Here is a 23895-nt window from a genome sequence, read left to right as displayed (position 1 = left end):
TTAGTGCTCTGCCTCTTATTATTCAAACTTGGTTGGGAGATTGACTGCAAATGATTTTTTAATGGGTTTGGTTGTGTATTTTTCCTTTGTTATCAGACCATAACAGCAAGAAGAACAGTATTCTCACTGTACTCAATCTGCCAAAGTGTCCTTTGTACCAGATGGTTTTGGCTTCAGCAAGCTAAATTTAAATCATTAAATTATTGCACTGTATCCCATGTTATCATCCTGACAGACCTGGCAGTTAGGAGTTGGTTTCCATCAGTAGATTTTTATCCAAGATAAAAACTTAGTCAACAGGGAATGATTCAAGATTAGCCAGTTATTCACTTTATTGGTGCTTCCTTCTACCACTCATATTTCCAGCTTCATCCAGGCCTCCTACTACACCAGGCTGATGATTATTTCGCTCAGTGGGAAGAGATGGTGTTGACAAAACAGAGGACCAACAAGAAATTGTAGGTGATCAATTCTCTATTGTTCTCGTGTTCCTTGATGTTTCCCAGGTCACCTGGGGAAATAATGGAGCTAAAGAAAAGACTAAGGTAGTTGGAAAAATGAGGGGAGTAATGAAATTCTAGTCCTTTGACAGATATGAGTGGAACATCAATAATGACTAAATGCATTTGCAGTGTTTGCTGTAATAACCTAAATAATGTAATGAGGCCTCCTGTTACTAAAAAATATTGGAAAATATTACAGATATGTTACTGTCTTAAAAATTAGCAATACCAATTAATTTTTAGGTATTTATAGTACTATATTAAACACTAGCAAAACATGACAGGCTTTCAAAAGTGATTTTGAAGGGTTCTTTTTTCTTTTCTGCTATATAAGGAAATTATTGTACGTATTTGTCAATTTTATATGTTTGTTTTCTTTTTTTTAAAGAAAATGGAGGAAAACAAAGAATGAAAATTTCTATCTTTTCAGTGAAGAGTATTTCAAATATCCTTTTATACATGCTATGGAAAGAAACAATGTTATGCTCTGAAATCTTTTATTAAAGAGACAAAATAATGGTACAGAGATAAGCAGTTGTGAAGGGAACTTAAAAACACTGGTGTGGGGAGTCAGTGCATTAAATGAATAAGATTTGGTTAATGATGCAATAAAGAAACTGAGGAGTAGAAGGCAATCTGAGAAAAATTCATTTTGTGAAGAATGATGGAAAGGTTCTGACAGAGTGACCCACAGCTCGGATATTGACTGGAGAAGGCTGGAGCGCATCGATCACCAATCCACTTCATCTCTGAATAACCACTCAGATCCAAAAGCGGTGCTTTCCCACATTAAGGCAAACAAGGACTGAGAGCATTCTGGGAAATGTAGAAGTAAAAAATAAGCTGCACTGACTGTGAGTTTGATTTATGCTAAACAGAAATAGGTGAGTTTTTGATGTGCACCCAAGATCACAGAATCATAGAAATCATGGAACAGCTGGAGTTAGAAGGGGCCTGAAAGACCATCTTGTTGTACCCTCCTGCCAAGGGACACCCTTCACTAGACCAGGTTGCCTCATGCAACCTGGCCAGGAACACTTCCAGGGATCCAGAGGCATCCACAAGTTCTCTTGGCAAGAGATTAAAATGACTAAATTTGTAGAGAAAGAAAATAAAGAAAGAAGAAACAAAGAAAACCTCCCAGCTAAACTTTCTAGACTGAAGAAACCGTGGATAAATCCAACTTTTAACCAGCTATAAGGGCAAACAATTCATGATGATCATATCACACCATGACCCTGCTGTTATTGCATGTGATCTCCTTGAATTTAACATCTGTATTTTTGTTGGTGTACCATAAAAATTTTATTCCCAGATCTCAAGGGTGGCACTTCTAACTCCTTTTACCCTAGTTTTCTCTTTGTTGGAGTCAGCAGTTCCCTACACCACTGTGAGAGAATGTAAATGCCTCTCTAACTTGGGAAAAGAAAGAAAAGTTTCTGGGGAAATTAAGGAGAGAAGAAAAGAATGAAAATACAAGTAGCAGCAGTGATGAAAGCTCCATCTTTATGAAGATACTCAATATCCCTGTTCACTCCTTGTTCATATTGCCTGCCCCCTTCCATGGCATGTGACCATATGTTTAACAATTAGCTCTGTACAGATTTTTCTGTGCAGTTTTTATTGCCCTTATGTCAATTCTAGGCTGTATTTTGCATAACATTAGTCAAAGAACCAGTGGAAAAAAGAAATTATCATTTCAATTGCAAATTTAAGTGCTGTGATCAATATTCCAAACATGCTGAGCTATAGTATCAGAAACCATACTTAGAATAACATTTATATGCAGCTATTCCTTTCTGACAGATTTTCTGCCTAAGTACCGTGCCCAGTAAGAGAAAGAAGACAAACAGTGAAAGTTCTCATTCTGGGAACACACTGAGTGATGAGGAGAACAATGTGGAAATCAAAGATGTCCCTGAGGGATGTGTTTGTCTGAGTCAGTTCAAAACCCTTTAAACTGGTCTTTCAAAAGAACATGATGCTCTTATTTGTTCTGTTTTGCAGCAATGTGCTGATTAATGCTTGTGCAAATTTTGAGAAGACTAGTTTGGCATAAGGATTTGCTTTCCTTCACCCCTACTGGTTTGTATTGAACGGACTTTAAATCTCATCTCATTCTAACCTCCTGCCATGGGCAGGGACACCTTTCACCATCCCAGTTTTCTCAGAGCCCCATCTAACCTTGCCTTGGACACTGCCAGCAATGGAGCAGTCACAACTTCTTTGGACAACTTGTCCCAGTGCCTCACCACCCTCACAGTGAAGATTTTATTCTTAATCTCTAATCTAATCCTGCCCTCTGTCAGTGCAGCCATTCCCTCTTGTCCTGTCACTCCATGTCCTTGCCCAAAGTCCCTCTCCAGCTGTCTTGTAGCCCCTTTAGGCACTGGAAGGTGCTGGAAGGTCTCCTGAAGCCTTCTCCCCTCCAGGCTGGACACCCCCAGCTCTCTCAGCCTGACTCCAGAGCATCCCAGCACCTCTGTGGCCTCCTCTGGACTTGCTCCAACAGCTTCACATCCTTCTTATATTGGAGGTCCAGATGTGGACCCAGGTCTGCAGGTGGGGTCTCACCTGAGCAGAGCAGAGGCAGAATCCCCTCCCTCCACCTGTCCACCCTGCTGTGGATGCAAATCAGGGCACATTTGGGTTTCTGGGCCACCAGTGCACATTCTTCGAGGAACAAATTTAAGAACAGTTACATAGCAGATCCTACAGAAAAAGAATGGGCTCTTTTTTAAGTATTAACCTCCCAGTCTCTGCTGACCAGGTTGTTATAACTACCATGGTGATGATCTCATATGAGAAACTCTCTCTTGAACAGTAAGTACCTAGCAGAAGAGACGAGAATAATAATTTCAAGCTTTCTTCACAGAGAGTCCTTCTAGTTCAAAATACTTCAGATATTTTGAGTTGAAAACTTGCTTTACCAGAGGACTGATGCTGCAGCCAGGGAACTTGCTGCTTCACTTTTGTCTCTGCCCTGATCTTTCCAGTGTAAGCAATGAGATTCACAAAACAGCTTCTTATATCACAGCAGGAGGGGAAAAAAGGCTTGCTTCAAAATACAGCATGTCATATCATCTCTGTGTGAGTCAAAATACTGGGAAACTTACTCTCCTTTAGAATATTTACCTGTCTTGGACAGAGTTGCAAGTTTTTAGTCAGTTTTAAAGAATAAAAAGCTGCAGTCTGATATCTCTTCCAGTGAAGAGCTCTAAGAACCTATTGTAAAGCACTTCAGGGGGGAACAGAGTAACAGTAAAGTGCCATTAAAAAAAAACAAAAACAAAAACAAAACCCCAAAAAACGGTGCCAGGAAAACTGAGAAGGAAAAGGTAGACAATATTTTCTGTACAAGGTAAAAATACAAGAAATATGAACCACCTGGTCTAGGGGAAGATGTTCCTACCCACGGGAGAGGGGCTGGAACTAGATGATCTTTGAGGTCCCTTCCACACAAAATATTCTATGATTCTAAGATTTTATGACTGTGTGATTCTGTGACTCTCTGAAACAATTGCCTACATTGTTAGGGGAGGTTTGATTCTGTGATTCTAGGACACAGCTTCTAATTTACACATAGGTCACAGAAGGATTATCTCTGTTCACTAATTGTGGGTCCCTGTTCCTCTGGAGGTGGGATCCCAGAGAAATTTGAGTCTAGTATACAGCTGGAGTATCTGGATTGACACAATGCACCAACTACCAAGATGCCACATTAAAATCCACTGGGGACCCACACAGAGCTGCTGAACATCTGATTGCTGGGGAGACTTAAGCTTGGGGGGTGTAAATGGGCTCACTGTCCAGGACAGGGCTAAAATCAAATATATAGACTGGAGCCTACCTCTGTAGGTGGAATGAAACAGGAAAATGTTGTCATTAGTCTTGCTTGGCTATGAACAAGAAGTTCCTGGGGTATCTGGGCCAAAGAGAAGCTCAGTCAAGAAGCCAACCCAAAAAAGAGAGAGTGGTAGCACGTTCACAGACTGTTGTGAAATTTGGGCAACAAGAAAGACTGTACAGCAAACTTTGATATGACAAATGAGAGATGTTTCACTCTGCCCATCCATTTTTCTGCCTCTGAGAGTGGTGTTTTGCAAAACATAGGCCAGCATGAAGAGTGAGTCTGTTCTCCCCTCTGCTGTTCCTGGCTCTGCACTTCTGCAGCTTTCCTTGTATTGTCAGGAACAAACTGAGTCTAACGACATGGCTTCCCAAGACATGGTGAGGCAAATTAATAAACTGTGCTTTCTTTTTCAAAAGGCAGTATCTTCCTGCACACTCTCATCTTTGCTGTCCCCCCTCATCTGCTCTTCCACTGCTCACCCTATATGTTCTGAAGAGACTTTTCTGAGGTGATATACCTCAGTGAAAGGGAGGAATACAAGCTCAGTGAAATACTGGCTATTTTTCTGCCTTTTCAGTGAGTTACATTAATTCAGTAAAAGGTCTGACAGGTGCTAGAGGCAGAACAAATGGTTGAAAGATAAAATTAAGTGGCTAGGAATAGAGGGGTGGAGGGCTGAGGTTAGTTAGGGATGAGGAAGAGATAAACAAGGCAAGTGGAAATAGGGAGTCACAACATGTAGAAGGTATCTGGTTGGTCCAGGAGTGTGGGCACTTACAGGAAAGATGGGGAAAGAATATTTACTAGAGCTTGTAGTGACAGGAGAAAGGAGAATGGTTTCAAATTGAGAGTAGGTTTAGATTGGATATTAGGAAAAAGTTATTTGCTGAGAGGGTGGTGAGGCCCTGGCACAGCTGTGGATGCTTCATGTGTGAAAGTGTTCAAGACTGGATGAGACTCTAAGCAATCTGGTCTAGTAGAAGGTATCCATGCCCATGGCAGGAAATTTGGAACATGATGGCTTTTAAAGGCCCTTCCAACCCAATTCAGTCTGTGATTCTGTAGCAGTAGCTCAGGGTGCAGCTGCAGTTTCAGCTGCAGGTTGAGCTCTGGGTGGCAGGAGACCCAGGCGAGAGCTCATGAACTGCTGGCCCTTGGCATAACAAAGTGGCCCTGCAAAGGGACCTGAGGGCTCCAGACTTTCTCCATGTCAAGTCTGTTAAGGTATAAAAGCCCAGGGCTTCCTTGGTTCACTCCCTGGAGGCACCCAGCTCAAGCTGTTATTTTATTATTGCACCAAGATTAAATTTGTAGGATCTGTATTTCTGTGACTCTGCTGTGAGAAACCTGGGGTCGAGCTGATGAAACCCTGATTTCACCCAGTGAGTGTGGGGTGTGTGCAGGGACCAAAGCCAGGCACTGGAGCTGCCTGCTGCTGGTGTAGGTAGTGTGGGTGTAACTGCCAGGATGGCTCCTGGATGGTCTGACAGGGAAGGTTCCCTAACAATTCTATGATTTACCTTTCCAATTAATTTTTCAGAATTTCACTTACAGAAATAATTTAATCTCACTGTTCCTCATGCACTGAATTAACCCTGGGGCTTGGCAACCCTGTAAACACCTGTCAGACCTCGGTGAGATGCCTGCTGGTGGAAACAGGAGGCAGAGAAATCTCAGTTTGAACTACAAACTTTATTTTCAAATGCAGCTCACACTGTTCTTGTGATAAGGCTTTCTTGGGTTTGTTTTGTTCTAACAAAACAATGTCTCTGTCTTTTTAAAAGCAATGGTGCTTCTTAATGCAATGAGATTTTTCTTAATAATGACACAGCACATATTCCTGAAAGCCTGGGTTTACACCCATTTTCCATTTGGAAAAATGACCTTTTATGCTATTATTGGAACTAACTAGCAGACTTTGGTGCCTGAATTTTGTTTCCTTTGTACCATAGAAAATAATTCAAAACCTGTTGCTCAGTGCTCACGTTTTGTCTCAGGTGGAGTTAATTTTTCCTCAATAAGTTGGGAACTTTTTTTGGGTTTTGTTTGTTTGTTTGTTTGTTTTTGGTTTTGTTTGTTTGGTTTGGTTTGTTTTGTTGTTTTTTTATTATTGTTTTGTTTTTTGGTTTTTTATAGGGGATTGGGTTTTTTGGGGGGTTTCCTTTGGTCTTATTCTCTACTAATGAGAATTTAAATAAAGAAAATAGCAGGGAAGCACAGCCAGGACTGGTGACCTGAACTGGCCAAAAGGATATTCCACACCAGAGAATGGCATGCCCAGCATATAAACTGAGGGAGTTATCTGGAACAGGGCCTGATCTGGTTCAGAAAGGCAGCTCTGGCATTGTTGGTCAGTAGGTAGTGAGCTCTTGTATTGTGCACCATGTTTGTTTGGGGTTTTTTCTCTTCAGTTGCATTATCAATACTATTACTATTTACCACTATTACAGTATTTGACTTTGTTTGCAGTTACTAAGCTTCTCTAAATGATTCATTTTTAAACTTCTCTAAACCTGTAACTTTTACTTTAGATTCTCCTTCCCATTCCACCAGGGTGGGAGGAAGAGGAGGGTGTTGAGCAAGGGCTGTGCGGTGTTAATTGCTGGCTTGGGCTGGAACCACAAGAGGGTACTTGGGCAGTTGGGAGTAGACACAGACAGCACAGCTGAGCCCAAGGTTAGGGTTAGGGCACCCCAAAGGTACCCCAAGGGGATATTCCATACCATATTCCATCAGAATCAGCTCGTAAAGCGGGAGACAGAAGAAGGAGGAGGAACCTGCTGGATGTCTGCTGGAAGCTCAACACAGCAGGGGCAGCCTGGGAAGGCCCTGGATGAGAACTTCCCTTCGTGGCACAGCTGGTGAGCCCACCAGGGGAACCAGCTCTGGAAAAAGGGGCAGGCAGCTCAGGAAGTGTTTATGGATGTCTTTAGGTCATGTAGGAAGAAAACTAGAGAGGCAAAAGCTCAGAACTTATTTGGCCACTTTTGTCAAGGTCAATAAAAAGTTTTTGTATGAATACATTAATAGCAGTTGGAGGGCCATGGAATGCTCCATTTTTTACTGGACCTAGGAGAGAATACAGTCACCAAAAGTAAGGAAAAGGCTGAGGCATTTAACACTCTTCCTGAAGGTATTAAGGAAAGACTGGATATGACACTTAGTGTCGTGGTAGTGTTGGGTCACAGGACTCAAGGACCTCAGAGGCCTTTTCCAACTTGTCTGACTCTGTGATTCTGAGGAGATGTATGGAGTTATGGCATTTGTCTTCCCATGGGCTGGCAGGTGTTCACCCACCTACAGGAAAGATGGGCTCCATCACCTGTTATGGTGACTTGGGAAGATAAATGCCTTAACTCCAAACGTGTCCCGTTCATCTTCCTTCTCCTTCCCCTTTTAATATTCTGATCTCATGTTCTACAGGCTGGCAGATCCCTTTGGGCAGCTGAGCTCAGCTGTCTGTCTGTGTCTACTCCCAATTCCCCAGCCAGCCCCAGCCCAAAGCAGCCCCTGGGAACGCTGCCCACTCCTACTGAAGGATCAGGAAGGTGCCTGGGCTGCCCTGCTCCACGGCAAACACCAGCACAGCACAGAGCTGCAGCTCAGAGGGGCCGTTCAGCAGCAGGCGGCAGGAGTGGGAGCTGGGCAGCACCGTGAGCTGCCAGTCCTGCCACTGGGGCAGATGCTCCCAGGCTGTCTGCACCGAGTTCTGCACCCAGCAGGCGATTTCCTCCACATCTAAGTAGGAGCCTGTGCAGAGGTTCTGCAGCAGGGGGGAGTGCTGGCCCGTCTCACTGGTCTTGGAGGGATGGATAAAACATGGAATATTCCCCATTTTCCTTAAGCAGGTGCACTCCAGCACCACACGGATGTTGGAGCACCTCTCTGGCAGATGTGTTCCACCATACAGCTCCAGCTTGAAAAAGTGCCCTGGGGGTGGCTGCAGGAACACGAGCAGCTGGTACAAGAGTCGCTCCTCAAAGATACTCCAGGATTCATGGATGCCGTTCTTCCCAGTCGCCGGGTGCATCTCCGGCATGAAAGTGTCCTTGGAAAGCACTCGGCAGACACGGAGGATATCATGCATCATCTTCTTCACATCCCTGCACATGTCAGACAGTTCCTGCATTGAAAATATGTGGGGCACAGAAAACAACCTCACACTGTGGCGTTGTCCCTTGAGGATTTCCTCCTCTTCATCATCTTCCTCCTTGCTGCCAGAGGTGTCCTGCTCATAGCAGGTGCAAGTTGTAAACTTCATTTGCCAGGCCAGCCAGCAGACCTCCATGAGCATGGTTACTGCAGCAGCCCAGAAGAGACAGAGCTGCAACCCAGAGAGGAGTGGAGCTTCTTGTGGGGACCTGGTCCACCCAATCTCCTGCAGCAGCTGCAACATCTCCTGGTGCAGGAATTTCTTACGCTGTTGCATCTGCTGGCCTGTGGCTGCATCGATCCGTAGGTCTTGTGTCTGCTTGAGCAGGATGGTCAGCACAACCACAAAGAATGTGGTTGCTGCAGCCATGGCCTGGAGGAGGTAACCAAGAGACACCAGGAGTCTCCTGAGGCCCCATCCCTGCAAGAGTGTGCCATAAAACCTGGGCACCCGGCACATCCCCAAAGCCTCTCTGGGCACCTGGCACACCCCTGGAGCCCTGAGTCCCTCTGTCCCCAGCCCCAAGGGTGGTCCTGGCACTGACTGGCAGACTCTGGGATGGACTGACTGACCCTGGGCACCAGGGGTATACAAGCTCCAACATCCCATCCCAATAGACAGAGCCGTAGTCTTTGAACCGATGGTTGCCCCACATAAAGAAACATCACATGCAATCTCACTCTGACCACATCTCTAAAACTTTGACCATTGCTGTGGTTGGGTCAGTTATTTCAATGGATTCTATAAATCCATTGGGTTCTTACAGAAGTCTGATTTGGATTTACTCAACTCTGGAGAGAGTTGCAGGTGGTTCTAGGGAGGATTTCTGGGTATACATATATACATACATTGTGTACCTGAAGAATGTCAGGATCTAGAATGATGTTCTTAATCTTATATGCTAGAGTTGCACTGCAAGGGTCTTTTCTGAAATTAGCTCCATCTGGCTTTTTGATTTTCTTAAGGAAAGTGAAGAAATGTATTAGGCACTGCACACTACATAGTTCAAGTCTGACAACTGGACAGTTCAATTAAACAATTCTGCACTGCCCTTAAAGGAAAAGTTTTGGGGGAAAATGCCCAAAAATTCACAAGGTTCTGTTTTCTTTCTGTTATCTAATTTCAGTTATCTTTTAAAAAGCATCTCTTGCATCTTTATTTTTTTTCCTGAATCAGATTAACCTAGCACAGTGTTTAATAATGGATTCCACTCAGCATGTCAGTAGAACAGAAAAGTTCTTTTGTCTGATCTTAGACAAGTTCTCTAATAGGTAAAAATGAGATCCACAGGGTAGAATATGCTAATAAATTATGAAAAGAATTTATTAGAATTTCTGAAAAGTATTTGACTTAGCTCATAGAACATTTAATGTGGCTTCATGATTATCAACCCTTTTCAGCTTGTTGCTTTAGAAATGCATGAGGAGCTGAGGACAACATTTGCAAATCATTTTTGCATCTTAACAGACTGTTCCCATAAAACTGTTACTGTTCTTTAACAGTAACTTCCATATTCAGCCTTACTAGGAGGACTGCAAAATATTTAGATGCAAGCTCTAAACCCTGTATTAAACTCTTTTAGTTGTGTGAGGAAGCTCAGCTTGGTGGGTTACATCAATCTTTTGAGTAGCCTGAAACAAATACTTGAAACTTCTGTCTTTTAACTCAGTCCTGTTCTGTTCAGTGAGTTATTTTTTCTGTTCACTTGGTAAAGCACATATGAAATGAGTCCCTCAGAAACTTCATCCTGTGAGTAATAAATGAGTCTGCAGCATCTGCTTTACTGATGTGATGGATCGATAGCCAGCCTGATGATTGACGCTATGTAAATCACAGCAAAATCAGAAGGTATACTACTAAAATTGAGATTAATGTCACCTATAATTACACATGTAGTTATTTGTCATGATTGCTCTATGTCTTATTTTGTTACCTTTTTCTAAAATGCAAATTATAAACAGGAATGGAAGAGATCTAAATTTAGGCATGCTTGGATCTAATCTGCAGTTTGAATGTGGTAAATTTTAAACACTGAGAACATTTGGATGAACTTTCAGGTGGGAACATCCCAAAACAAAGGGGCTCTTGAGCTTTGTGGTTTTGCTGAATTGGGTTATTGTTCAAGGCTCCTTGGGAATTGTAAAAATATTTCTCAGTACAGGACAGATGAGCCCTGATTAGCTAATTTTCTGCAGTGCTTGGATAAATACAAATTTAGATACCATACAACAGTCAAATGTGTTTATCAATACATATTAATATAGAGACATGTAAATATATGTCTGTATTTGTTCAAAAACCTGAATAAATAGAGAAATACATTTAATTAGGCAGTGTGATCTCTGCCTTCCACTGTTAATGATTAAAGTTTTGGAGTTCCCACTTGCAGACAACTGCAGGATCAGGAGGAGCAGAAAGTGTTTGACTGCTGCCATTGCACTGACAGCCATTCTTTGTTTCTCCTGGTGCCCTGAGCTACATAAAGTCCTTAGAAAACAGACCCAATCTGAGGAAATCATGCTGAATGAAGCAAGATTTAGAAGTTTATGTCATCCTGCAGGTGTACAAAAAATCTTTCAGACAGAAAGGTGATGTATTGGCCTCATTAGAGACAAAGAAGGACTAAGAACTGCATTTCTGAGGGTGTTTAATAATTAAAGGAGGACTTTAGGTTGTACTGAATGGAAGGAATTAACCAGCTGTAGTTTGGGAATCATTACATAAAAGTCCATTCAATTAAACAGCATGAACTGAGACATCTTGAAACCAATGTAAACTCAGGTGGTGACTTCCTCCTTCTGATATTTGTGAATTCCAGTGTTTCTCCCACACCAGCAACCTACTCAGATGTTTATAAGTCCCCATATTTGACTGAATGTGCTGCAAATCTTTTTATAAAGAAAATACTCATCCTGATAGAAAACTACATAAATCACAGAATTACAGTTTTTCTTTCCTAGTCCTGAATGGGAAGAAGTTCTTTCCAAGGCAGTCTCTGAAAGACTTGCTCACAGATGATCACATCTGTGTCCAGATGAAATTAAAATGGCAAAGCCATTGGGGACCAATTCATAGCAGATGACAAAGAGGAAAGAAACAGGGAAAATAAATTTAGAACTGACATTTTCCTTAATGACTGCTTCTTTGAACTTCTCTTAGAAACAGCTAGTTCTACTGCCAAGGGCTGATTTTTTCCAGGGTCTGTTGCAAAACTCAGCTGAATTTTGCAGCTGTTTTCAAGCACTAAAACCACAGGGCCTAAATATATAGACATACATTGATGAACCTCCTTATAAGTAATAATGGTGAACAAATAATTTTAATGACTCTAGTTGCTTTCTCCCAGTAGGTATCTGGGTTCACTGAGAAGATACCACATGTTCTTGTTTTTTGTTTATTTTTTTTAGCCTGGAGTATTGTTTTTTTAAATGTTTGCTGCACAATCACCTTATGCCATATAGTAACTACAGGAAGTTCTTAAAAACTTTTCTCTGTACAGTGACATTTGGTTATGTTAGCCACCTCTTATTGTTCTATACTACCCATAGTATCTTATTGGTAATATGAGTCAAAATTTCCACATTCACTCTCTTATACCTGAGTCTTTTATAATAGCAATCCATATTCTAAGGCACCTGATCATCCAGTAATTTTTTGATTTTTCAGTTCAGAAAGTATAGAAGAGGAGTTTGGAGGAAAATTCAGGCTTTATAATGAATGGTGAATGTTTATCAGGAAAACCTTGGAAGAAAATGAAGTTCCATTGCTTGTCCCAGACCAGTAAATCCTCTTATCCTTCTGTAGATAGAGCCTTACCAAGGTATCCTATTTATTTGGGTTGGAGCACTGAAAATGTAATCCAGGATTCTCACCCCACCTGAGAATCACTTTCTTAAATCATTCTGTGCAAAGTGATTACTTAGGCACTTCTCACGTGCCACCTTCTTTTGCATCCTTCAGCATTTGTACTGGGATTGCCAGCAGTGTCTTCACTAAGAGAGCAATTAATAAATTGGGGGATTGGACAAAATGAATGTTACACCCATTGGCATTTGCTAAAGTGGGAGCTGTGTTACATACCCTGCTCAGAGATTTTCCAAGTGATTTACTGACTTCAGTCTTCCTCCTCTTACTTGTGCTGCAGGATGTGTTCACCTGTGATAAACAGGGCAAGAATGAGGTGTCTCTGGGCAGCAGATTTACTGGTTCACTTAAGCCCTTTGAAGGTGCCATTTTTGGGTTTCCAGACTCAGTGAGGTAAATTAGCACATCAGGACTCATTACATGGAGGCTCACACTGCTGTGGCCTGTGTACAGAATTGCTCCAGACACAAGAACTGAATGATTGGTCTTGTTCCATCTCAATTAGCAACAGGGAACAAGAGATTTCCAGGCTCATTTCAGATAATTTTTTAAAAATCTAATTGTTTGTATCAAACTCAACCAAACCATATGAACCCAGTTACAAATGTCAAGCGAAAATCACATTGGAACTTCTTTCTGTATTGCAGCTTGTCTCTCTGCCAGTCAGTTGGTAATATTATGAAAATAACATTTCCATCATGGTGGTATGTCCATTTTGGGGCCTGAATCCTGTGTGCCACAGGATTGCCTGACAGTGGTCTCAAAGAGACTGAAATGATAAAATCAGATGGAAATAGATCTTCTATTTGTGGGAGAGATTGAGATGTGAAAGTTTCAAGAACTCAATAAGGAAATGAACTACAGGAAACTATTTGAAACCTAGAAAGTTCTGCATTAGTTGATAATGGATTTTTTGCTATGATTTGATTTGAATGGTCTCATCTGACTTATTCCAAACCCAGAATGACTCTTTAATACGTTACCCACAACCCTTTTTATGCAGCAAAACTATTAGCTCAGCTGTGTGATTACAGTGCCTGACCCACACTCAGATTTTTCAATCACAAATACAGCTGCTGAATTTTGGATTAAAAGGGGGCATTGTAGAAAATGTCAGAACTGGGAACTGAACTCAGCCTCTGCTCCACTAAATTGTTGTTAGAAAACTAGACTAAAACAGAATGGTTTTTGTAAGGATTACTTTCTTCCTTATTTTTTCTGCTCTATTTGTTTTGCTTGTGCACAGCAATAGCTACTTCTGAAAGACTGTAAAAGGTATGACTTAAAAACTGTTTTAAAGCAATGATTGTGCATTACTAAGTTGGAGCACACTTTTGTTCAGCACTCTCATCTTAATGTTCTTTCTGTACATAAGCTTGGATTTTTGCCTGCTGTGCTCTGTGCAGAATTGTGCACCTTGGGATTTTCATCTGAACAGACAAATTTAGAATTTTTTTGACGCAGAGGCACATTTTGAACAAGAAAGGTCCTTTTTGATTAGGATCTTCCTGGAAGTAGTTTGTGTGGAGTGTCTCTGAGGCTGAGAAATCCATTGAGCTTCCTCTCCCATCTCTCACAGGAATATCCCATAGGATCATGGAATTGATACTGTTGGAAAAGATGTCTAAGATCATCAACTCCAACCATGAACCCAGCACTAAACCATGTCTCCAAATGCCACATCCAAATGGTTTGTGAATGCTTACAGGAATGGTGGCTCTACTACTTCCCCAGGCAGCCTGTTACAGTGCTTGGCCACCTTCTCAGTGAAGAAATTTCCCTAATATCCAATCTAACCCTCCCTGGCACAACTTGCGACTGTTTCCTCTTGTCCAGTCCCTCATTCCCTGGGAGCAGAGCCCAAACCCCTGGCTGCACCCTGCTGTCAGGGAGTTGTGGAGAGCCAGAAGGTCCCCCCTGAACCTCGTTTTCTCTGAGTCCCCCATCTCCCTCAGCCACTCCTGGTGCTCCAGACCCTTCCTCAGCTCTGTTCCCTTCTCTGGACACGCTCCAGCCCCTCCATGTCTTTCTCACCCCTCAACCCCCCCAGTTCTCTCAGCTTCCCCGCCCTTCAGCAGATCCCTAGTCTCTTCAGCCCCACTGAATTTTTTGTTCTGTAAAGTGACAGAAAGTGGCCTGGGGAAGTGTTTGTATGTTTGTTTGCTTTTCCTAGTGTAACCTGACATGATTTCTGTTATGTTCAGTGAGATTGCTCTAGGATGAGAAAAGCTGTAGTTTTGATCATATCAAGTTTGAGAGTCATAAAGAGAGGATCCATTTCTCATTTATAAGGAGACAACATAGTCTGAAGAAAGAAGGGTGTAATGAGCATGAGAGGAGATAACTGTATATTTATATTCTAGATTTCTTTTCTTGTTCCTTGGCATTTTGTGAGAAAAGAACACAAAAAAAGTTTTGCAGCTTGAAATATTTCTTTATGCCCAGTTAGACTTCACCTTAATTCTAAAAATGGGTTGCTCAAAATGTCTCTGTCTGCTGGTTACTAAGTAAGGCTTGCATTCATCTGTTCATTTTAATGTTAAAAAGAGGAAGAAAACAAGGAACGATATTCTCTTTATTATATACTATAAGACAAAATATTCTGTTTGGGTGATAGGTGAGGCAAGACCATACATTGTGATACCTGAGGGACAGAAGATTGGTTGTCCTGAGGACAACCAGTTGATGCACTTTGGTCTCCAAGTAGGACATACCATAATTCAATCAATGGTGCAAAATATGACATTGTCATTTAATCAAGAAAGTGACACTCTCAGTGTTAGTCCACAGTTATCTGGGTGCCTTCTTATCTCTTTGCTTGTGGAGAGGACAGCACAGATGAGACAGGAAAGTCACTGGAATTACCTTGGTCCAAATTCTATAGAAATAAGAATTTAAATTTGTTATCTACACTGGTGCTTAAATAGTTCATACCTTGCTATAATCTGTGGGAAATTGTGACTGATACTCAGCTCAAGACTGTAGTCACTGAAATGTCAGTGCCTACATCAAAAGGTGTCTAAGCTCCTTTTATTGCCAGTGATATTCACACAATAGAATTAATGAAGATTTAGAGGTTCCTCTTACCCTGAGTGGAAATGCACATTTCATCTCCTGAGCACCTCCTTGGACTCCAGATTTCCTGAACCTTACAAGTCTCTACTGACCGATAAGAGAAGGGACATGAAGCCCATTTCCTAAATATTTATGTTTTGCTTCTAACTCAGAATAAAACCCCATCTTTGAGCTGAGTTCTCTTCTTCCCAGTGCTATTTGAGATGGCCTAAATTATCCAAAACACCAGGACTGGGCTGTCAGGGCTAAAACAGGACGCAAAGGGCCCCTGAGCCCTTTCACAGCTGTAGAGCAGGTGTCTCCTGAAAGGCACTCAAGAGTCTCCCTAATAGCACCAGGCAACTGTGTCAGCAACTGCATCACATTCTTTTCATCTGGCTATAAAAAGTAGTGCAACCATTTTTCATATCTTCTTTTAACCTCCAAATATAGTCTGTCCTTTGTAGCACATTTATGACTGGTGAATCTGTTATTAAGTATTGCCTAGGAAATGCTGAAAGAAGAAAGGAAAATGAAAGATTAAATAAATGAAAGTGGGAATTAAAAGGCAAGATCAAGAAAAAGGAAAAATAGTCTTCAATGATTAGGAAATAACCCATCAGTGTTACTTTATTTTTATTTTAGGAAGGATTAATTGCAAAGGATTAAGATGGTCCAGATTGCTAAAATTATCAATAAATTGTTTTTAACAGCCTAAAGATGGAACAACCAGAAATCTTTTTTGAAAGATGTGGGGGTAAGGGTATTCTCTCACTCTTGTCTGCTAAACAGATTGCAAGGAGTTATATCCTCAAAAGGGTTAAACTGACTATCAAGTACAAGTCTAGTACAAGTCTTTTTCTCACACTTTGTTCTCTGAAATAATCCTATTAAAATAAGAAAATTTATTACATACCTATCCACCCAGATTTTATCAATATTGAAACCTTTTAAAAAGAATATGTGATGAAATAAACCCTGCTCACCAATATGATAAAATATAATAGACATCCAAGCAGCTAAAAGCCTTCTTAAATCAATGCAGTAACTCTGCAGCAATTTCTAGAACAGGAGGCAAAAATCCCCTTAATAATTGATAAATGAAGGAAAATGTATAGGAGCAGATTTATAGAATACCACATTTGCACTCTTAAAAGACCTTCATTATGTCATTAACACCACAGTGATAAAAAGCACTTCCATCATTCATCAACCACATTGTGTCTGTCCTGCCGTTAAACAGATGGAATAATCCCTGATCCAAGTTCCCAAAACTTTTTGAGTACACATTCTTTCATTTTCTTGCCCTAGGCCAATCCATTTAACAACCCATCTTAGCCAGGTCTGCCAGGTCTTCAAGCTGAATGTTATGAATAAGAAGCAGATTGAAAGTCACCTTTATTCTCCTTTCTCCTTCCTCTACCAAAGCCTGGCATGTAACATCTGAGAGAATCTAAAGTCCAGGTTTCTATAATTTCAAGGACATTGAGGAATTTTCCAGTACTGATAAATAAATAAATGGCTTCAATTTCTTGATTAATTCTTTCATAGTTTTATTCAGTTATTTCATTATGGTTTATAATGTGCTGATAACTGACATTTAGTAAATACACATTTACTTAGAGCTGCCTGTCAATGCTGCCAACCACTGCTTGAGCCATTCTTTCAATCATTTCAACAACTCTGTAATTTCTATGTCCAAGTCCCAACCTCTGTCAAGAACATATTTTGTAATGTAACATGCACAACAAGAAGATACCTTCCAAAGAAGGAAGCTTGAGTTAAAAAAACAAACATGTGAAAAGATAAAGGTCCAGTTTTTCTTCTGTTTTAAAATATCTGTTTGATTTTTTTACTTGTAGCTGTTCCTCAGCACTGCCTAATGACACATTTTCATCCTTCAGGTGTCCCCTATCATCTGCCGTTTAACAAGCTGACTTTAGATATGACCTAAAATTAAGGATATCCAGGTCATTTCCCTTTGCCATCCTCCATCCCTGTTTTGGGAATAGCCATCTAATCAAAAGGTGAGAGTGAGTGCAAAAAAATCAACCCCAAAATAACCATGAGAAAGTTAAGGCTGGATGAAAAAACAAGGTGAAAGGAGAGGAAGAAGCACATTTACCTATCTCAGGGACCTGTCAAACTCTGGTGACAGTCTTCAGCTGGAATGGGTTCTGAACAAAGGAACAGCAGTCTCCCAAAGCTTACTCCACTTTCGAGCTTCAGCTCTGCAGGTGGTTAAACAACAGATGATCTTGGATATCTGGCTGAATAAAAAAGGCATCTGTTTCAGTGCATTGTCATAATCCCTTTGCTCTTTTCACTTCCAGCAGCCTTAGATGACCCATTCAGCTGAGTTTGGATTCATTCAATTGCTCCTTGTCATTTTATGGGAAACATTGCAATCTATCATAGATGAAATTACAGTGGACTGCAGAATATCTGAAGGGCTGTGCTAAAATGCTTTTTAGACAGTAAATAAAATATTATCTAGCAACCAAAACCTGTTGTTCCAATCAACTTTTACTAGGTCTTTATGCATCTCATATTGATTATTTCTTTCTCTTTTCCCAGGTGGGTATAAAAACATAGGAATCATGAGCTGGAAGAAAGTCTGTTCACCCTGTAATCTGTGTTAAACATTCACTTAAAATGGCTGATTAGTGAGATGTTCATTAATGATACAGATAAATTTTAATCTCGTGTCTGGAATGATATTAAAATTCTTGGAGATATGTATGTCCTTCTGATGGACAGATGCCCCTTGCTGCATTTCTCTCTTTAGGGGGATTTTTTATCTTCTCTTTTGAGGGACTTGATTTTCTGTTGATTTATGTCTATTTTAGGGTCCCTTATCTCACTTCTTGTTTCTGCTTTTGGAACCTCTCTCTTTCTTTCCTTCAGGGGCCTATTTCTCTTTGTTCTGTCTCTCATTTTCTGTGTCTGACACATCTGCTCCCGCCTCTCTCGATGTACAGTGTGATAGATGAAATATGACTGGAGAAAAAAAGAAAGTTTCAGTTCTCCCAGCAAGTGGAAAGGTGACCTGCAAACATCTGAACAAAAAAGGGAAGAAAGTTTATTTTTATGTGTTGAATATTCTGCACAGGAAGAGACACAGCACATTTAGAGACTGCACAGGAGACACTTTAAACACCACCTACTCCATAGTCCATCCCATTAAATTCTGTGCACAGTTTTTCTCTTGATCTGCGTCTGTGTACACATATATATAAAACCTTCTCTGCTAATAGAGGGCTGTGTTTGAAATGTGGTAGTTTTCCCATTGTTTTCCAAGGGGTTTGGATCCTCAAAAGGATTTGCCTTTCCTGCTATGGAATCAGTTCTATATCACCTGGCCAAAGAGGGAACCAAGGAATCTGATTCTTTCATATTTCAGATTTTCAGGGTCTTAAAAAAAATTGCAGCAGCTTGTTTTATGATCATGTTTCAAATTCAGAGTCCACTTTGGGGAAAATGTAATGATTTTTAATTATTTTAGAACACAATAAATATGGTAAAGCTGAGGGGAAATATTTTTATTCATGGATGAAAAAGAAGAAAGGTTTTCCCAACCAGATCTGCTTTTAGAAGAAGGAAATTACTGTGGTCTTTCCAAAAAGACTTTATTTTCTCTAATGAGATGTATATATCTTTATCAGTTTTGCATATTGTATTTGCAGCCAGAGCTGCAAGGTCTTGGCTGCTGACCCAGTAGCTCAGATTTTGGGAGGTTTGAGAGTAAAGCAAGAGACAGTTGCCAGGAGGTTACTGCTATGGAGCCAGAAGGTGACCTTTGACAAGAGGTGGAATTCCCAAACTCAGTTTCAGGGATTTTGCCACATTAGAGCTATGTGGGATCTACTCCCATGGGGGAGCTGTTCTGGAACACCCAAAAATCACCCATGTGATCTTCCTGTATATTTGGAAAATGCTCCTTGTAAAACCCTGTCCATGTTTTGTCAGATCATCTGAACAAACACTGTTCTACAAAGCATTGCCTTCCAGATTAATGGGTCGGGGTGATTCCTATTTTTCTGTTGTTTCTCCTCTTAATTTAAAAAGCGTTTCATTGGAAAATTGCAACTAGCTGTAATAGAAACTGCAAATTCGTTACACATATGCCACCCCAGAGTCGCCAACTGGCGTGGTAAATAAGTAACAATTTATAAAGTGAAGCAATCTGAGAACATTCCCCAGCAGTTAACACATGGAAGGTATGAATATGCATGAGCCATTTTCAGGTTGTTATGGTGAACATTTTCATTCTGAAACAATTATAAAAAACATTATTAGAGAGGTGTTAAATGTGTCAGAGAAGCATTTGGCACAGCCATTTTCACAGAGCTCTGTATTTTGGGGCATTGCTGTTTTCTTGTGATTGGTTTTTAAAAATCCAATAAAATAGTGCTGAGAAAAAAATTTTCTTGATAGTAATAAGCTGATTTCCTATGAGAGGATTCAACTTAAACAACCTGTTCCCATTTTAGGTCTCATTCAGGAAATCACGCCTGTGTTTTCAGAAGCACTCATCAAAGGTTTAAGCCTGGCCTGGCCTGCTCTTCACTGGATCCACTTGAAGTGAAATGTGCCCAGTCCAGCCAAATGAGCAAGAATTCAGTGCAAAAAGTAATGGTTTAGATAGTTGTAAGCTCTGGGAAGTCCCTGGCTGGGTGAACTGGAGTCTGAGTGGTCCCACCTGCAGGGATGTTGGAATCACAAGCAGAGGACAGGGCAGGAGCTGTGAGCATTCCCTCTGTTGGGTGCCAGCAGAGATGCTTTAGGGTTTCTCAAGGCTACATTTGAATTTTTCAACTTTCCCTCCCCAGTCCCTTTTTTTATCGCAGGAGCAGAGGATGACATCTCCCCTGGTACACATGGAATGGGTGGGGATCTGGTCCTGCACTGACAGCAGCTCCCTTCTTTCCCTGTCCATGCCTGGGCCAGCCCTGCTGGTGTGCCAGGTGTCCTGTCCCAGCCACACAGTAGGTGCATGCCTTATCCTGTTGTCTTTCAAAGGGAGGGAGATTCCCTCTCCTTCCTTCACAGACAGGGTGAAAATCCTTCCACTGCTTCTGAAAACCCACCTCATAATCTCACTTCACATCCTTGGAAGAGTTCTCCTAATCTCCAGCCTAAATTTCTTAGGGTCATTTAAGCCATAAAACAAAGAGTAATGGGTACAAATTGGAAGGGGCAAAATTTAGATTAGATATTAGGAAAAAAATTGTTTCTCTGAGGGTGGTAGCACACTGGAACAGGTCGTCCAGGGAGGTTGTGGATACCCCAGTCAAAGCAAGGGTGGATAAAGCCTTGAGCAACCTGCTTGAGTGGAAAGTGTCCCTTCCCATGGGAGGGAACTAGATGATCCTTAAGGTCCATTCCAAGCCCTTAACATTCTATGATTCTATGGTTTACTTCAACTTTTTCTCATGTGTCACCTCCTATCTGTCCTTCCTTAAGGAAAGATCACTTTTGTAAGATCACTTGCAAAGGGCAATCCTGTCTTCTCTTTATCTTCATTTTGGTAGAACAGTGGTGTAGCAAATATTTCTCCAAATCCCTGTGGTACAGTAAATCTTCTCTTCCCAATTATCCTCTTCTTGCTTCTGTTGCAGTTATGCTTCCTCTTTTTTCACAAATAACCTGACCAGAACTGTGTGTTGTGTGCTTATTGGCACTTCACCACAGTCACATGCAGCAGAATGAATAATTCCTTATCTCAACAGTTAAAAAAAAAAAAAAAAAAGCAGGATTATATCAATGTTTTTATAGTTTCCTGTTCTTCTCATTCTCTATCATGTCCCGTTAATAACCTCTCAGGATCTAGCAATAATTTTTCTCAGGAGATGTACATTTCTTGGCACTTTCCTGACTACACTTTCTTCATTTCTATTGTCCCAGTAGTTGAGCAGGTCTGTTTCTTCCTGTCTGACATTTTTCTCCTCATTTTATTGACAGCACATCCTTACTTACTGCCAAACAAAGTGACCAATTTCCTACTTTATTTTTGTGTCAGAGTCCCTGATGAAAATACCAAGTAAAATTGGTCCCAGTGCTGATCCTCAAAAAGTGCATCTGAAGAGTGCTTCCAGACAGGAAGGTTTTCCTATCATACAATCCATTCCCATATGTCTTTTAAGGGGATCTTTTGGACCTGGCAGCTTTTTAGCAATTCCATCTCACTCTGTTTTGGTGAAAATTCTCCATGTGGCTCATTACATGAAATGCTTTCCTCAAGTCCAAAGAGATGAGAGCCAGAGCACTGCCTGCCTGCAGAATATAGTTTCTGTTACAGGAATAAAAACAGACTGAGTTAGTTTGGCTTGGTCTAAAATTGGTAAATTCAAGTTTCATTTTATCCCATAATCCTTTTAGCTTCAAGTCTTTCACTAATTTTTCACTTGAAAATGTATTCTACATCCCTAACATATTATTGAGGTCAGCTTAATTGGTCTAAACTTGGTGAATTCCTTTTTCTTCCATTTTGTAAGGAGCAGTATGTGCCTGCTGATCAATAGCCAGTGTCCCAGATTTTTGAAAATCTGACGGTCATAGCTACTAATTCTGTCACGTTATGAAATTTAGTCAGCTCAGCCCCCCTAGCTGAGACTGACTTATATCTTTAGATAAAATCTGTTCCAAAGTGTCATCCCCTTCATCCATTCTACCTTTAAACCCAGAGGTCAAAATTTGTAATTGTATTTTTAAAACTTAATTAAAAATTAATTTTAAAACATTACCATCATCATCAGGATAAATATTCCTTGTACCATCATTCCACACATCAAGACAAGTAGAGAGAATATTTTATATTTTGGTTCTGGAAGACAGTTTAGGAAATACATTTCTTTCTTTGCCCTTCATTTCCTTTGGGAGCATCTTTTACCCTTTTATGTTTTTTCTAACAAAGCCAGGAGATCAATTCCCCATTCCTCCTATGCTTTGTCAGACTTTCCTGAACAGATGGCAATTTCTCTAGGGCAAAATTTGCCTCTAACTATGTGCCTGAACTGGGTCTATTATTTGCTAGTGATAGTAATCAAAGATAAAAATGTTAATCTCATTTCTCTTCTTTTTTTTTTTTTTACTGAAACAGGTGAGTTGGTATCAGGAAATATGAGAATTAAATTTTTGAATACAAATTTGCATGAAATTTGCACAAAGCCAATGTACCAGTAAGAACTAGGGTTCTTTAATAATTTTGCACATGTTTCTGCTTAATAAAGTACCTCAAAAAACTTGAAAGGTATTTAATAGTAATGACATGATCTTATTTTATTAAGAGATTTTTTTTTCTTTTTTTTAAGTTCCGGCCATGGAAATATAAAATGTAGCAACAACATATCCAAAGGTGCAGGGAAAAGACAAACTATAATTTCAGTGTGTTATGAAAAAGATAAAATACATCTTCCAAAACACCACAGAAGTCACTTCCTTGCAGTTGTGTCTGTGGCTTATATGATTTAAGCGCTCCAGACTCTATTTTGTAGCATCCTTGATGGTTCCTTCTATCTCATAAATGCCCAGTAAAATAGAAGCAGCTTGTATTTTCAATTCAGGGAACTGCAGTTATGTGCTTTGCTCTGGGATCAAATTGCAAATCAGTCATATTTTTGTGGCATACTTCTGTAGGCTGAAATTTTATCGAATTTCTCTCACTCAAAAAACTTCTGACTCTCCACCCTGATACCCTCCTTAACCCAATCTGAAACTCTACAAGAGTGAGTATATTAATGTGATTCTGAATTGCCAATTCATCCTAGGGTAGAACAATTTCGGGAGCACAAAAGAGCTTTTTTTAACAAATAAAGATAATTATCTACTGACCATTTATCTAAAAAAGCAATAAAAGACAACAGCTTTAAAAAGCTAAAGCCCAAACATTAGTGTAATGTATGGAACCATGCTAATTAATTTGCCTGAAAACTTTTAATTTATATATTTTTGTTTCTCATGGGTTTTCTTACAGGCAGTCTCTGAAATCTGAAGTCAGAGGAAGATCCCTAATTTTCAGATGTAACAATGGTCATAATTCATTCTAGACCTGGGTAAAAAAGTTGCTTCTCATTCCTTCACCAGGCTGAAAAATGAGCAGCAGCAAGAAGAGATGTGGACAAGATCTGGCTATAACTGGAATAAAGCCTGGGAGTAGGAAGGAGGAAATGGGTACTGCCACAAGTTAAAATATCAACAACATTACTGGGAATATTTGCAGTCACCAAAGTGATCTGTTACTTCAAGTGTTCAATTTTTAGATTATTTAATCTCTTCAACTTTGTATTAATTTGCCAGTTGAAGTTGAGATGTTGCTGGAGTTGGTGGCAATGTCAAAATATCAGCTTTCAAATGGCAGTGTCAAAAAATAAAGTTTTGTCCTTGTTCAAACAACTTCTACTGATGCAAATTTATTAAATTGTCTACATATTTTTACCTTAATTCTGAATGCTTTGGTATGGTAGAAA

This window comes from Pyrgilauda ruficollis, unplaced genomic scaffold (genome assembly GCF_017590135.1).
Source record: "Pyrgilauda ruficollis isolate IOZ18807 unplaced genomic scaffold, ASM1759013v1 scaffold1, whole genome shotgun sequence".
Classification (NCBI taxonomy): Eukaryota; Metazoa; Chordata; class Aves; order Passeriformes; family Passeridae; genus Pyrgilauda; species Pyrgilauda ruficollis.
The sequence above is the reverse complement of the archived record's forward strand: the minus strand, read 5'-3'. Positions refer to the sequence as shown.